Source organism: Pleurodeles waltl, chromosome 4_1 (assembly GCF_031143425.1).
Source record: "Pleurodeles waltl isolate 20211129_DDA chromosome 4_1, aPleWal1.hap1.20221129, whole genome shotgun sequence".
NCBI classification, from domain to species: Eukaryota; Metazoa; Chordata; class Amphibia; order Caudata; family Salamandridae; genus Pleurodeles; species Pleurodeles waltl.
The window spans coordinates 322,265,609-322,278,306 of record NC_090442.1 but is presented as its reverse complement, the minus strand read 5'-3'; the positions used below and the strand labels follow the sequence as shown (position 1 = coordinate 322,278,306).

At 47.9% G+C, this 12,698-nt stretch overlaps 1 protein-coding gene across 4 annotated transcripts in view; it reads right to left on the bottom strand.

The window, feature by feature from the left end:
• The window catches only part of LOC138287725 (potassium voltage-gated channel subfamily A member 2-like), a 449,173-nt gene that overhangs the window by 128,073 nt on the left and 308,402 nt on the right, over window positions 1–12,698 (bottom strand). The window contains exon 4 of one of the 4 annotated variants that reach the window (XM_069228434.1): window positions 6,777–6,917. The exons of the other annotated variants lie outside the window; for them this stretch is intronic. The gene's annotated coding sequence lies outside the window, so the exon portion shown is untranslated. The remainder of the gene's footprint in view (window positions 1–6,776; window positions 6,918–12,698) is intronic. 4 annotated transcript variants of the gene reach the window in all.

The window sequence follows — 12,698 nt, the reverse complement described above, 5'->3', positions numbered from 1 at the left end:
TAGGATAACATTGGCTCCCCAAGGGTATGTGATGTCATGTCTGCTTCCCCGGCACCTTGATAAATCGACTTTCATAGTGGTAATGTCTGTTGCCCTTGACACAAAGTGTGGGGTGCATTGTCAAGAAGCCATTATGGTCTATGGCTCTTGTTGACCTTAGTCCCCATGAGTTTAGACTGGTAGTGTTCTGGTTGGGGCACGTATGGCAGTGGTTGGGGGAGCTGAGGTTAACACACTCATTTGTTCTCACCTCTCATGGCTTTCTTGGTTCTATAAGACCGTCAGCAGGAGAAGGGATAGGGTGCAGTACACTGTGGCATTTCCACAGATGAGAGCTCAATGGAGCCATTCTGTTGCACAATGATAGGGGAGTGGACAAGAATGAACTTCTCACTGTATGTTAGGACCAGGTCTGAAGAATGCTCACCAACAGGGAACACACTGTATTAAAGAAAGGTCCCTGACTACGTAGTCTGCATGGCAATAAGCTGTATGAACAGCACACACTTGGTCCAGTAGACATGGTTTGGTTCATTACCTACACTGTACAACACTATCACCATGGAGACATCTTTAACAGTATCCATACAATACCCATTTTTTCAAATGTAAGCTATTAAAAGTGGACAAGAACAATGTTTGAATTAGTAGAAATGCCAAAATGCCTGACTCATCCAAAACAACTCTCCGGTAGATCAATTGCTGCACATTATTAATTATCTTTTATGACAAGATCCATAATGAGATTGCACAGAGCACAGCAGGTCTCTGCCCAGTTGACATATATATCAGCCAAAAGTTACCAATGGATAACTCGACCTCCGTAACTGCTTTCTCCTAAAAAGTCCTGGTGGACATTGTTCAAATGATGTCTACTTTATTGCCACCTAATAGTGTTAGCAAACAACTCCTACTAGTACCTTTTTCTGGTCCCAATCCTATTTAACTTTAAATCAACTTACTCACTACATTTGGCTAGGATATGCAGATTTTTTTATGGATCAACGACAGCAGCTTCATTAACTTTAATTAATGATTCTTCAGAATCAAAATCTGGTCTGGATGATCAGGTGTAAACTAAAACTGAACCATATTAGCTCCGACCTCATGAGCAATACTACAAAAGATGTCATATTCACCTCAACAAAACAAGTCTTTGCTCAAGCTTATGAAAAATATCAGGTCTCTTAGCTTCATAACATACAACAAACATAACCTGGATTAAAATATTGAGGTTCTGATTTAGAGTTTTTCAGTGAGGGTGCTCCGTCACAACGGTAACGCTGTACCCTCACTGCCAAAGTGAAGTTCTGCCTGCCTAATTTAGAGTCAGAGAGAAGTTAAGTATGTCAGCGACAGAAACTACCCCATCTCTACTGCTGACATACTGCTCTGGGGCAGTGGACAGCTTTAAATTTGAAGTGGGTTTATTCTGAACTTTAACTCTGCCCCTTAGTTATTAATGAAGAGTGTGCAGCACTAGCTAACACTTACCCACTTAGTTAAGAGAATTATATGGTTTTGCAGCTGCTGCACTTCTGCTACAAATTGACAGATATTATATCCTAACAAGGTTCACGGGACATCCAGCGATTTGTGACAGATGTCCCACATATGTTAAACTTTAAATATCCCTCTTATTTCTAAAGAAAAGTTTAAAACTATCACAGAGGCATTGTTAATCTTGAGACTGGAGTACAGGCTCTCATCCTTTCAGGCCTCCCCGCTATCCAAACAGGATCCTTTGAAAGCTGTCCTACATGCAGCCACAAAGCAGATTACAGCCTTGGCCACATCACATCAATCCTCCAATCCTTATCCTCCAATGGATTTCATTCCAAGGCTGTAGTACTTACAGATCTTCTTGTGTTGTATTGAAAGCTCTGAAGCTAACACCCCTCTCTCTATCTAAAAATCAAAGTAACACTTTAAGGCAGATGGAGACACTTCTGCAGCTCCAACAATTATTAATTGGATGCAAAGTAGATATGTTATCAAGCATGAAACATTTTTTTAAGTGCAAAACAATTGCTTGAAACATCACTTATGTCTGAAACTGGTTGCATCTTGAAAGACTCTAGGAAATTCTCTAAGCACAAGCTACTGATACCCGCAATGGCTTTGTACTGCTGATAGTGTCATAGAAGTCTCTACCATTGGCTAACTGCATGGAACACTGCACTTACAAATCAGTGCTTGGAACTTCACCTGTCGTGCTCTGCTGTAACCTGCTCTTGGTTGTAAAATGTACATACCTTCTGTTGGACATGACCATCTTTTGTGTGGTATTTCACTATATTTTTGCCTTCTGTAGCTGAATTCATTTTTATTGGCATTAGGACTATGTGCATTTTGCTCCTACTAACCAAAGTGCTTGTGCTCTGCCTTCTAAACATAATTAAAATGGTATACGCCCGATTGGTTCATTGGCTTGTTAATGAAATACTACTAGTGGGCTGTAGCACTCTTTTTGTCACCCTCTAAAGTAGCACTCTAAAACATGTCTCTAGCCTAGCATTGTAACCTGTGTGTGGAGTTTTAAAACTGCCATTTCTATCAGCAGTTTGGGAATAGCTAGAACCATAGCTCAGATTCAAATTAATAGTAATTCAACATCCAATCAAATTGTCAAATCATATTTTAAATTACTATTATGAAATGCTACATTGAAAAGGTTGGCATTTTCCTGCCAAATACTATTACAACAACAAATCTGTAGGGTTTCTACTCAGAGTGATCATCTAAAAGAGTACTGGTGTGATTGATATTAGGCTTTCTTGTAATTGATTTCGAGTGGATGGTGCCTCTTTGTCCTATTATCTCTCTGAAGATCCTTTTTTGTGATACTTCTGTTGAAACTACATGTGCCTTTCAGTCAGTCTCCAGGGTCACCTGACTTTTAATGTCTCTCCTGTGATGTGATGTATATTCCTCCTAGATAGTAGACAAATGGCCTTAGGTGTGGAGAAGGCTGTTTCTCTCCTGAGCAGGATGTCCTGAGTGGTTTGTACCCAGCACCGTCCTGAGCTTCAAATGTTAGCCTGAGGGCTCTACTCAGCCCCTTCCTGACTACAGAAGATGTCTGTCCTGTCACTGGAAGATTCAGCTCAGACCCAGGACTGTCTGCCCTTTGTGTCAGTATATGGGCTGCAGCGAACCCCAGTGGAAAGAGAAGAATTGGTTGGAACCGGTCTTAGGGTTAGTCAAAGGGGTGTCCCCTACCCAGCGGCTAGAGCTAGGTTTAAAAGTGACTCCCCAGAACCTCAAATCAGGACACTCCTGGACCTGAGAAGATTTGGACAGATGTCATGCTGTCTCAAAAAGGAAGACTGGGCCTACTTGTCTTGAACCCAGGACCCCAGAAGTGATTCCAAGAGTTAGTTGGCTGACCTACTGTTTGAGTTAGAGGGGAACAACAAGCTTCTAGAAGCCTTTATTGTTTTCCAGCTGACCTGGTCCCTTCTGCTAGCCTCTGTAGGAGTGTGTCCTGAAAGTGTTGTCCTCAAGGTCCTGGATCCTTGAAGGGTATCAGGGTACACTACTCCCTGCCTAACTGAAGATTCCACCATATCCTATGCAGAGTGACAAAGAGCATCTCAGAATCACACAGCTTCTAATAGAAGTCTTCACCAGATCTGACATCAGGAGATCCAGAGCCCTGTGGACTCACGCCTTGAAAATTTCAACTGAACGCTTCGCTGGATCTAACAACCAGTGACGCAGAGCCCCACAAAACCTTGCTGTAGAGCTTGAAACTTCACTGGATATGACACTGAGCAACGCCGAGCTCCACAAAGTAAAATTGTGCAGACCTTACACTGAAGTCAGAAGGTAAAAATTCCAGTGGTCCGAAACGGACCCTGTGTCTGGCCGGTGTTCCTTCACAATAGACCTGAACTTGTGACTTTGTCCTGGTTGGGCATGACCAGATACCTGCTGTTGGTGCTTTGTGTCTTTTGGCACCTTTTTCACCTCAAAATTTAAACCGTGTAACTGGTGATGTAACAAAATTTGAGGGGCACCCTCTGCAAAGTACATCAAGGGGCTCCCTCCCGACTCCACCAGGTGCTGTCAGGTGACTGGCTGAGGGTACTGGCTGAGGGGGCCCCCTGGTGCTCAGGAGCCACCCACACCACAGGGGCTGCAGGGGCTAATGTTACTCCACTGCATGTAGCTCTATTTCTACTGATTGGAGTTTTGTTATTTTGGTGTCATTTTACTTAATACCATTTTCTCTTCCTTGTAGATTGGTTTGCAATTTTTCTTCTATGATGTTTTCACTTTATGACTGTCTGAATACTGTCTCAAAATTGTACATTTTAACTCTAATTTGAGATTGACTGCCTTCTTGCCAAACTCCCAGAGGGTTGAGCACAGGGTTATTTAGTGAGATTTGTGGTTTACACAGACAAGGATTGTGATTATTACTTGAGTTGAGTTCTCACCCCTCTCAACAAATAACCACACTGCTCACACCTTCTTTTTCTTAGTTTAGAACCTTGTACATTTCAACATTGTTATTGTATCACATATTTAAGTTTATTTTAAATGCTCCATCATTGTAGTACTTGGAAGTAGGCTGAAAGACCAACCCAGATGACAGGAACTAGTAGACAAATATGTTTATTCCACAAGTCTAAAGGAAGAGACCCACATCAGGGAAATCCTTTCCCTTTACAGCTACATAAGCTGTTGTGCAAGTAGTTCCTCCTAAAATGTGAAAACTAGCATGGAAGAAACCTAGTCATTTGATGTCTTTATCACCAAAAGCTTTGGGGCAAATATCTAGGATTTGCAATTTAAACGTAGATGGCTACAGATAATAGAAAGTTCTATCTGGCAATATTGCAATAGGGGAACCAGAGTCTGTCATAAGCTGAAGAGGTTTGTCATTAAATACAGCTTGGCATTTAGGACCCACTATCCCCACATTGTCCTGTTCATTGTCAATAGTAAGCACCACATTAGAGAATCTGCTAGAGCATTCTTGAACATCAGTATTGATAGCATTGGAGGCCTCTTGGATATCTACATTGTGTATTCTTATGTTGGTCCCACCTCCCTGAAATCTACAAATGTCTTAAAAATGTCAAATTCTTCTACATTTAACACTTTGTTTTCCAAGTGCAGGGCACAAGGGGTTATTGCCTATAGGATTTTCAGAACCACAGTGATAACAGAAAGACTGTTTTCTCCTTTTGAGATTTGATGGCCACAATGATATTCTCTTCAGCTATACGGGCAGAGACTATTGTATGCTCTATACTTTTTGCAATGTCATAACTTCAAAAAGAGATGGATTCCTACAGATGAGGAGTCTTTCTTGCATTATTGTTGAGAAACAATCAAACACAAATTGGTCTCTAATATAGACATCAACAAGAACCCTCGAACTCACAAGACAAAGCTAGCACTTGTAAGGCTGCAATTAACCCCTCCTCTGATTCATCACTAGTTTGTCTACGCTTAAAGAGACTTTGGGGGTCATTCTGACCCTGGCGGTCCAAGACCGCCAGGGCCACGAATGACGGAAGCACCGCCAACAGGCTGGCGGTGCTTCCAAGCCCATTCTGACCACGGCGGTAAAGCCGCGGTCAGAAAACCGGGGCCGGCGGTTTCCCGCTGTTTTTGCCCCGGCTGGGCGAATCCGCCAGGGCAGCGTTGCAAGCAGCGCTGCCCTGGGGATTCTGACCCCCTTACCGCCAGCCTGTTTCTGGCGGTTTTCACCGCCAGGAAGAGGCTGGCGGTAAGGGGTGTCCTGGGGCCCAGTTAGGGGGCCCCTGCACTGCCCATGCCACTGGCATGGGCAGTGCAGGGGCCCCCTAACTGGGCCCCATGAAGCTTTTCCCTGTCTGCCTAGCAGACAGTGAAAAGCGCGACGGGTGCAACTGCACCCGTCGCACCGCCATAACACCGCCGGCTCCATTCGGAGCCGGCTCCTGTGTTGCGGCCCCCATTCCCGCTGGGCCGGCCGGCGCTAACTTGCTTAGCGCCCGCAGGCCCAGCGGGAATGTCGGAATGCCGGCAGCGGTCTTTTGGCCGCATGGCGGCTAAATGCCGGTTCCCGCCTGGTGGGCGGCTACCGCCAGCCGCCACAGTTAGAATGAGGGCCTTTGTCTTTCCAAAAGCACACATGCTTTTTAAGGAAATTGTACTCTTAAGCCTCTCTTTAGCCTCTATGTAAACATTCCATACAGTATAGCCAGAAGGAGGAGGTTCAATGGGAATATTATCAAAAATATTCTGGCCAGCAACATCCAATAGATTAAAATGTAAAGCAAATTTCCTAGGAGGAGTATAGTCAAGATCATAATTAGCAGATAAATACTTTTCAAACATTCTTCTCCACTGTTTACATGTAATTTAGTTTTTTCCTGATTTCTGTGGAAAAGGAGGAGGAGTAAGAAACAGCAGGAATAAATATACATATATTTGTAAGTCAACCAAAAATATGCAAATCTTGAGAAAATTGGTGAGATAAAATAGCAGAAGCAAAGAGCAGTTTGTCAGTTCTTGATTTTGAAGAAAAACACAACTTCAGAAAGCACAAAAGTAAAGTAAAATACTGGAGTGAAATGACCATTCAAGGATGGTGCTGTGCGTGTAATGGAAACATGCTGTCTCCCAGGAACCTTTATGGCACCACCCACATGTTCAGGCGTTACTTTCAATGCACACACAGTTGGAGCGAGATACTACAGAATGCAGACTTGAGCTCCCACAGCCGGAGGATGGGAAATAGCCAAATATAGTTAAATGGGGAAGGCGCAACAGACCTGCAGTGAATATACTTGTAGAAGTTCCTCTGTGAAGGCAGAATTCAGCCAGTGGGTTAAACAGATGACGGCACACAAGCGAAGGTCAGGGAACAGCCTCACCCCACTACAGGTACCAAAGATGTAGTATCAGGAAGGAGGCTGAAAGACCAATGCAGCCGGCAGGAAACAGTAAGCAAATAAGTTTGTCCATAATTCTGAAGCAAAAGACCCACTGCAGTGAACAGCAATTTGATTGGAGGATCAAAGCCAACTGATTTTTCGCCTAGCAACTAATAAAGATTCTACATGATTGTTGAATGCAGAACACATTCTAAATACAGTAAAATCAATGGTATCATCTTATCAATACAAATGAAAAACTTGGAGACAAAGTAAAGCAAACAATGTCAAAGCAATAGTAATGTGAGTGTGAAACTACCATACTACAATCATGCTCTTGAACAATGACAACTCTATATAGAAAAATCTAATTACTAAAATAAAAAAATAAAAAGTATTTTAGTACATTAGGAGGAAAGCTTAGTTTTCAAAGACCGACAATGTTGCTACCTGTTTACCATCCTTTCCGTACCTTTCGATGTATGATGCACAGCTATAATTCCTACCTGCTCAGGGAGCCAGTATTAACCTCTCTAAAGTTTAAATCTCAGTAGATTGGGTCCTGTAAATATTGTTCACACAAATGCCTCTGCCTGGAATGCGCTTAAAATAAAATGTAAACCTCCCTAAACTCATAAGAAGGTATTTATAATCTGGTGGTGTTCATTGGGATATATTCTCCTTGCCAAGTCCCATTCCAAGCTAAATACTGTGAGAGTGCGCTGTACAGTTTTTAAATTATAATTTATAAGCTAATAAATCTTCGCCCTGAATATTGCTATTATTACTCATCAGGCGGTGGCATGAGGACACATGATTTTCATCTGAAAAGAAATTATGGTATTTTTAGAAAGCCCTTGGTTTGGAATGAGTAATTGCTTTTAGGAAATATATGACTTTAACCAGCTGAGCCGACTAAGATAGAAATGTTTGTTTTCACATGTTATTCATAGACGGTATTCCCGCCTTTTGTTTTCCAATATTTTTGTAACATTAACACACACATGCACTCTTCGTGCACACATGTACACTGACTATAAGAAAGAATGCCTTTCGTCTGCTGAGCAAATATTTAACTGTCAAAATCACCTTTGATGTACATTCAGGTTTCGACCTCCTGGCGCTGAAGCTTTAGCGTCGCTAGGGGCGATGCAGCCTAGGGAGAGCTGGGGCGCTGAAGCTTTAGGGAAGCTAGAGGCAGTAAAGTTTTGAGACAGTTAGGGGTGGTGAAACTTTAAGAGGAGTAGAGACGGTGAAGCTGTAGGGTAGTTAAGACCAGTGATGCTTTATAGCAGCTAGGGGGTGAAGCTTTAAGGCAGATAAGGGTGTTTTAAAAAAAATATGTGGTTACCAAGCAGCAGATCTGAGCTTCAAATATCCTTGCTTATGTTGAATTCTTGCGAAAGCGTCATTGTTGCATCACAGTCTAATTTACCATTAGTACAGGTGAAATGTTTAAGTTATTCTGTGGCATGTAGTACATGGGTGTCAGCTCAACTGATTAACTATAATCCTTAGACACATGGCTGCAATAAATGTTTCGCCAATCGTTGGAATTCATTACCTAACAACAACCAGACAAAAAGTGCATATTGAATAAAAGATCTAGATGCACTAACCGTTTAAAGTTATGTAGAGTCTCCTAATTTGATAGAACCGTTTCTTGTTAGTTTTCACTTGGGATAGGCAAGCAAAGGGCATATTTATACTGTTTGCGGGTCCTGAGCTCGCCCCCCACGACCGCAGCACCAACCTGCTGCCTCCTGCCTCTGTCCCCTGACCACGCTGCTGTTTGCGTGTTCGAGGCCCTCCTCCACCCGCAGGCATCCTCCTGCGCCTCATCCCTGGGGTCTAGTGGGCTCTGACTAGCTTCACTTGACCCGTGTGCCGCTTTCCGCCGTCCCGTAAGTGTTTTTCGTTTTTTTCGCTTTTTTCAGCGCCTCGCCGCCGTCGCTTCTGCCCCCTTTGTGCCCCCCTGATTGCTGTCTCCCCGATCGTATATTGTGCCATTTTGTTTTTCTGATTGTGTGCTTTTCTTATTGTAACTGCTTGTATTTTGCTCGTTTTCAGTGTTTTGCCCCTTGTGCGCTCCCCGTTCCCTGCCGCTGCCTCCCTGCGGCCCCGCCCCCCTCGCGCCCCCATTTGCCGCTCCCTCCCGCCTCCCAGGTGCTCCTCCCTCCCCCCTCCCTTCTTAATGGCTGGCGCTGCGCGTCGCGAGTGAGCGACCTCTGACCTGTTTCAGGTCCTGAGCTCGCCCCCCACGACCGCAGCACCAACCTGCTGCCTCCTGCCTCTGTCCCCTGACCACGCTGCTGTTTGCGTGTTCGAGGCCCTCCTCCACCCGCAGGCATCCTCCTGCGCCTCATCCCTGGGGTCTAGTGGGCTCTGACTAGCTTCACTTGACCCGTGTGCCGCTTTCCGCCGTCCCGTAAGTGTTTTTCTTTTTTTTCGCTTTTTTCAGCGCCTCGCCGCCGGCGCTTCTGCCCCCTTTGTGCCCCCCTGATTGCTGTCTCCCCGATCGTATATTGTGCCATTTTGTTTTTCTGATTGTGTGCTTTTCTTATTGTAACTGCTTGTATTTTGCTCGTTTTCAGTGTTTTGCCCCTTGTGCGCTCCCCGTTCCCTGCCGCTGCCTCCCTGCGGCCCCGCCCCCCTCGCGCCCCCATTTGCCGCTCCCTCCCGCCTCCCAGCTGCTCCTCCCTCCCCCCTCCCTTCTTAATGGCTGGCGCTGCGCGTCGCGAGTGAGCGACCTCTGACCTGTTTCAGGTCCTGAGCTCGCCCCCCACGACCGCAGCACCAACCTGCTGCCTCCTGCCTCTGTCCCCTGACCACGCTGCTGTTTGCGTGTTCGAGGCCCTCCTCCACCCGCAGGCATCCTCCTGCGCCTCATCCCTGGGGTCTAGTGGGCTCTGACTAGCTTCACTTGACCCGTGTGCCGCTTTCCGCCGTCCCGTAAGTGTTTTTCGTTTTTTTCGCTTTTTTCAGCGCCTCGCCGCCGGCGCTTCTGCCCCCTTTGTGCCCCCCTGATTGCTGTCTCCCCGATCGTATATTGTGCCATTTTGTTTTTCTGATTGTGTGCTTTTCTTATTGTAACTGCTTGTATTTTGCTCGTTTTCAGTGTTTTGCCCCTTGTGCGCTCCCCGTTCCCTGCCGCTGCCTCCCTGCGGCCCCGCCCCCCTCGCGCCCCCATTTGGCGCTCCCTCCCGCCTCCCAGCTGCTCCTCCCTCCCCCCTCCCTTCTTAATGGCTGGCGCTGCGCGTCCGCGCCGCTGGCGCGCCGGAGGCGCGCCAGAGGCAAGCCCGTCTGCGCCCGTCCGCGCCTGGACCGCGCCCAGCGCCACACCCCCTGGCCCTTGCGCCCCCCGCATCCGCTACTCGATCAACGAACTCCGCGCCTTCAACCCCGCCCCCTCCACTGAATGCTACCGGGCATCCCCGAAGCACACTAAAGGACCTTTTTCCTGCCGTACCTGCAACTTCTCCTGCATCAGAACGACCAATCCAACTACAAAAACATCCAACCCCAACCACCTGAACTGCATCCTCATCAACACCCGCTCCGCACGAAAACACGCCATCGAGCTCTGGGATTTGCTCGACACCACTGCTCCTGACGTGGCTTTCCTGACCGAAACCTGGTGGAACGACTCCTCGTCTCCGGACATCGCCATCGCCATACCGGACGGCTACAAAATCACCAGAAGAGATCGAACCAACGGAATCGGCGGCGGAATAGCCATCGCTCACAAAGCTACCCTCAAAATCCACACCCACTCGGACGACACCCTCAGGATAGCCGAACACCTCCACTTCCAGATCCACACGGACCCCAACACGACCCTCAGAGGAACCCTCATTTACCGCCCTCCAGGACCAAGACCCCCCTTCAACGACACCATCGCCGACCTTGCAAGCACCCACGCCCTCGCTTCCCCGGATTACATCCTCCTGGGAGATCTGAACTACCATCTGGAAAATGCCAACGACGTCAACACCGCGTCACTGACCTCCAACCTCCTCAACCTCGGTCTCCGCCAGCTAGTCAACACACCTACCCACATCGCCGGACACACCCTTGACCCCCTCTTCACCTCTAGCAACCACATTTCCTTCAGCCACACCTCCGAACTCCACTGGACTGACCATCACTGTGTCCATTTCACCTATAAGAAAACCACAGAGCAACACCGCATCCAGCTACCTCCCCACCGCCGCTGGGGCAAAATCACCCAAGAACAACTGACCAGCACCCTCGTCAACAACCTTCCACCCGACGCAATCGACCCGAGCACAGCCGCCATCAACCTCCATCAATGGATCCTCGACTGCGCCAACACCCTTGCCCCTCTCAAGAAACCCACCACCACCCAAGGAAAGAGAAAACCAGCCTGGTTCACAGACGATCTCACCACCTCCAAAAGCAACTGCCAGAAACTCAAAAAGAAATGGATCCAAGAACGCACACCCGACAACCTCGCCGCCCTCAAAAACGCCAACCGCGAACACCACCAACGGATCCCCACCGCCAAGCGCGCCCACTTCACCGAACGCATCAACAACAACGCCCACGACTGCAAAGAACTCTTCGGCATCGTGAAGGAACTCTCCAATCCGAAAGCCAACTCCAACGACATCCCGCCCTCCCAGAAACTCTGCGACGACCTCTCCACCTTCTTCCACCAGAAAATCACCACCATCCACGACAGCTTCATCACCGGTCCACCGCCAGACCCCACCCCCGACGTCTCCTCACGCGACTGCCGCCTCACCGCCTGGACCCACGTGGACGAGGCAGAAACCATAGCAACCATGAACACCATCCACTCAGGCTCCCCCACGGACCCCTGCCCCCATCATGTTTTCAACTCAGCCAACGCCACCATCGCCCCCGAACTCCGCAAGATCATCAACCTCTCCTTCACTTCTGCCACCTTCCCGGACAGGTGGAAACACACAGAAATCCAACCCCTCCTCAAAAAACCCAAGGCTGACCCCAACGACCTCAAAAACTTCCGTCCGATCTCTCTCCTCCCTTTTCCAGCGAAAGTCATCGAGAAGATCGTCAACACTCAGCTCACCCACTTCCTCGAAGACAATTCCATCCTGGACCCCTCACAATCCGGATTCAGACGAAACCACAGCACTGAGACCGCCCTCCTCGCCGCCACAGATGACATCAGACATCAAATGGACAACGGCGAAACCTCAGCCCTCATCCTCCTCGACCTATCAGCCGCTTTTGACACCGTCTGCCACCGCACCCTACTGACCCGCCTCCAGGAAGCCGGCATCCAAGATAAAGCCCTCCACTGGATCTCATCCTTCCTCTCCGACAGAACGCAGAGAGTCCGTCTCTCCCCTTTCCGCTCCAAAGCCACCAACCTCATCTGCGGCGTCCCCCAAGGATCCTCCCTCAGCCCCACGTTGTTCAACGTCTACATGGCCCCCCTCGCTCAACTGGCCCGCCAACATCATCTCAGCATCATCTCCTACGCCGACGATACCCAGCTCGTCCTCTCCCTGACCAAAGACCCGCTCACCGCCAAAACAAACCTCCACGAGGGACTAAAATCCATCGCCGATGGGATGAACAACAGTCGCCTGAAACTCAACTCCGACAAGACGGAAGTCCTCATCCTCGGACGCACTCCCTCGGCCTGGAACGACTCATGGTGGCCCTCAGTCCTCGGACCCCCACCCACCCCTGCCAGCCACGCAAGAAACCTCGGCTTCATCCTGGACTCCGCCCTCACCATGTCCAAACAGGTCAGCGCCGTCTCCTCCTCCTGTTTCAACACCCTCCGAATGCTCCGCAGAATCT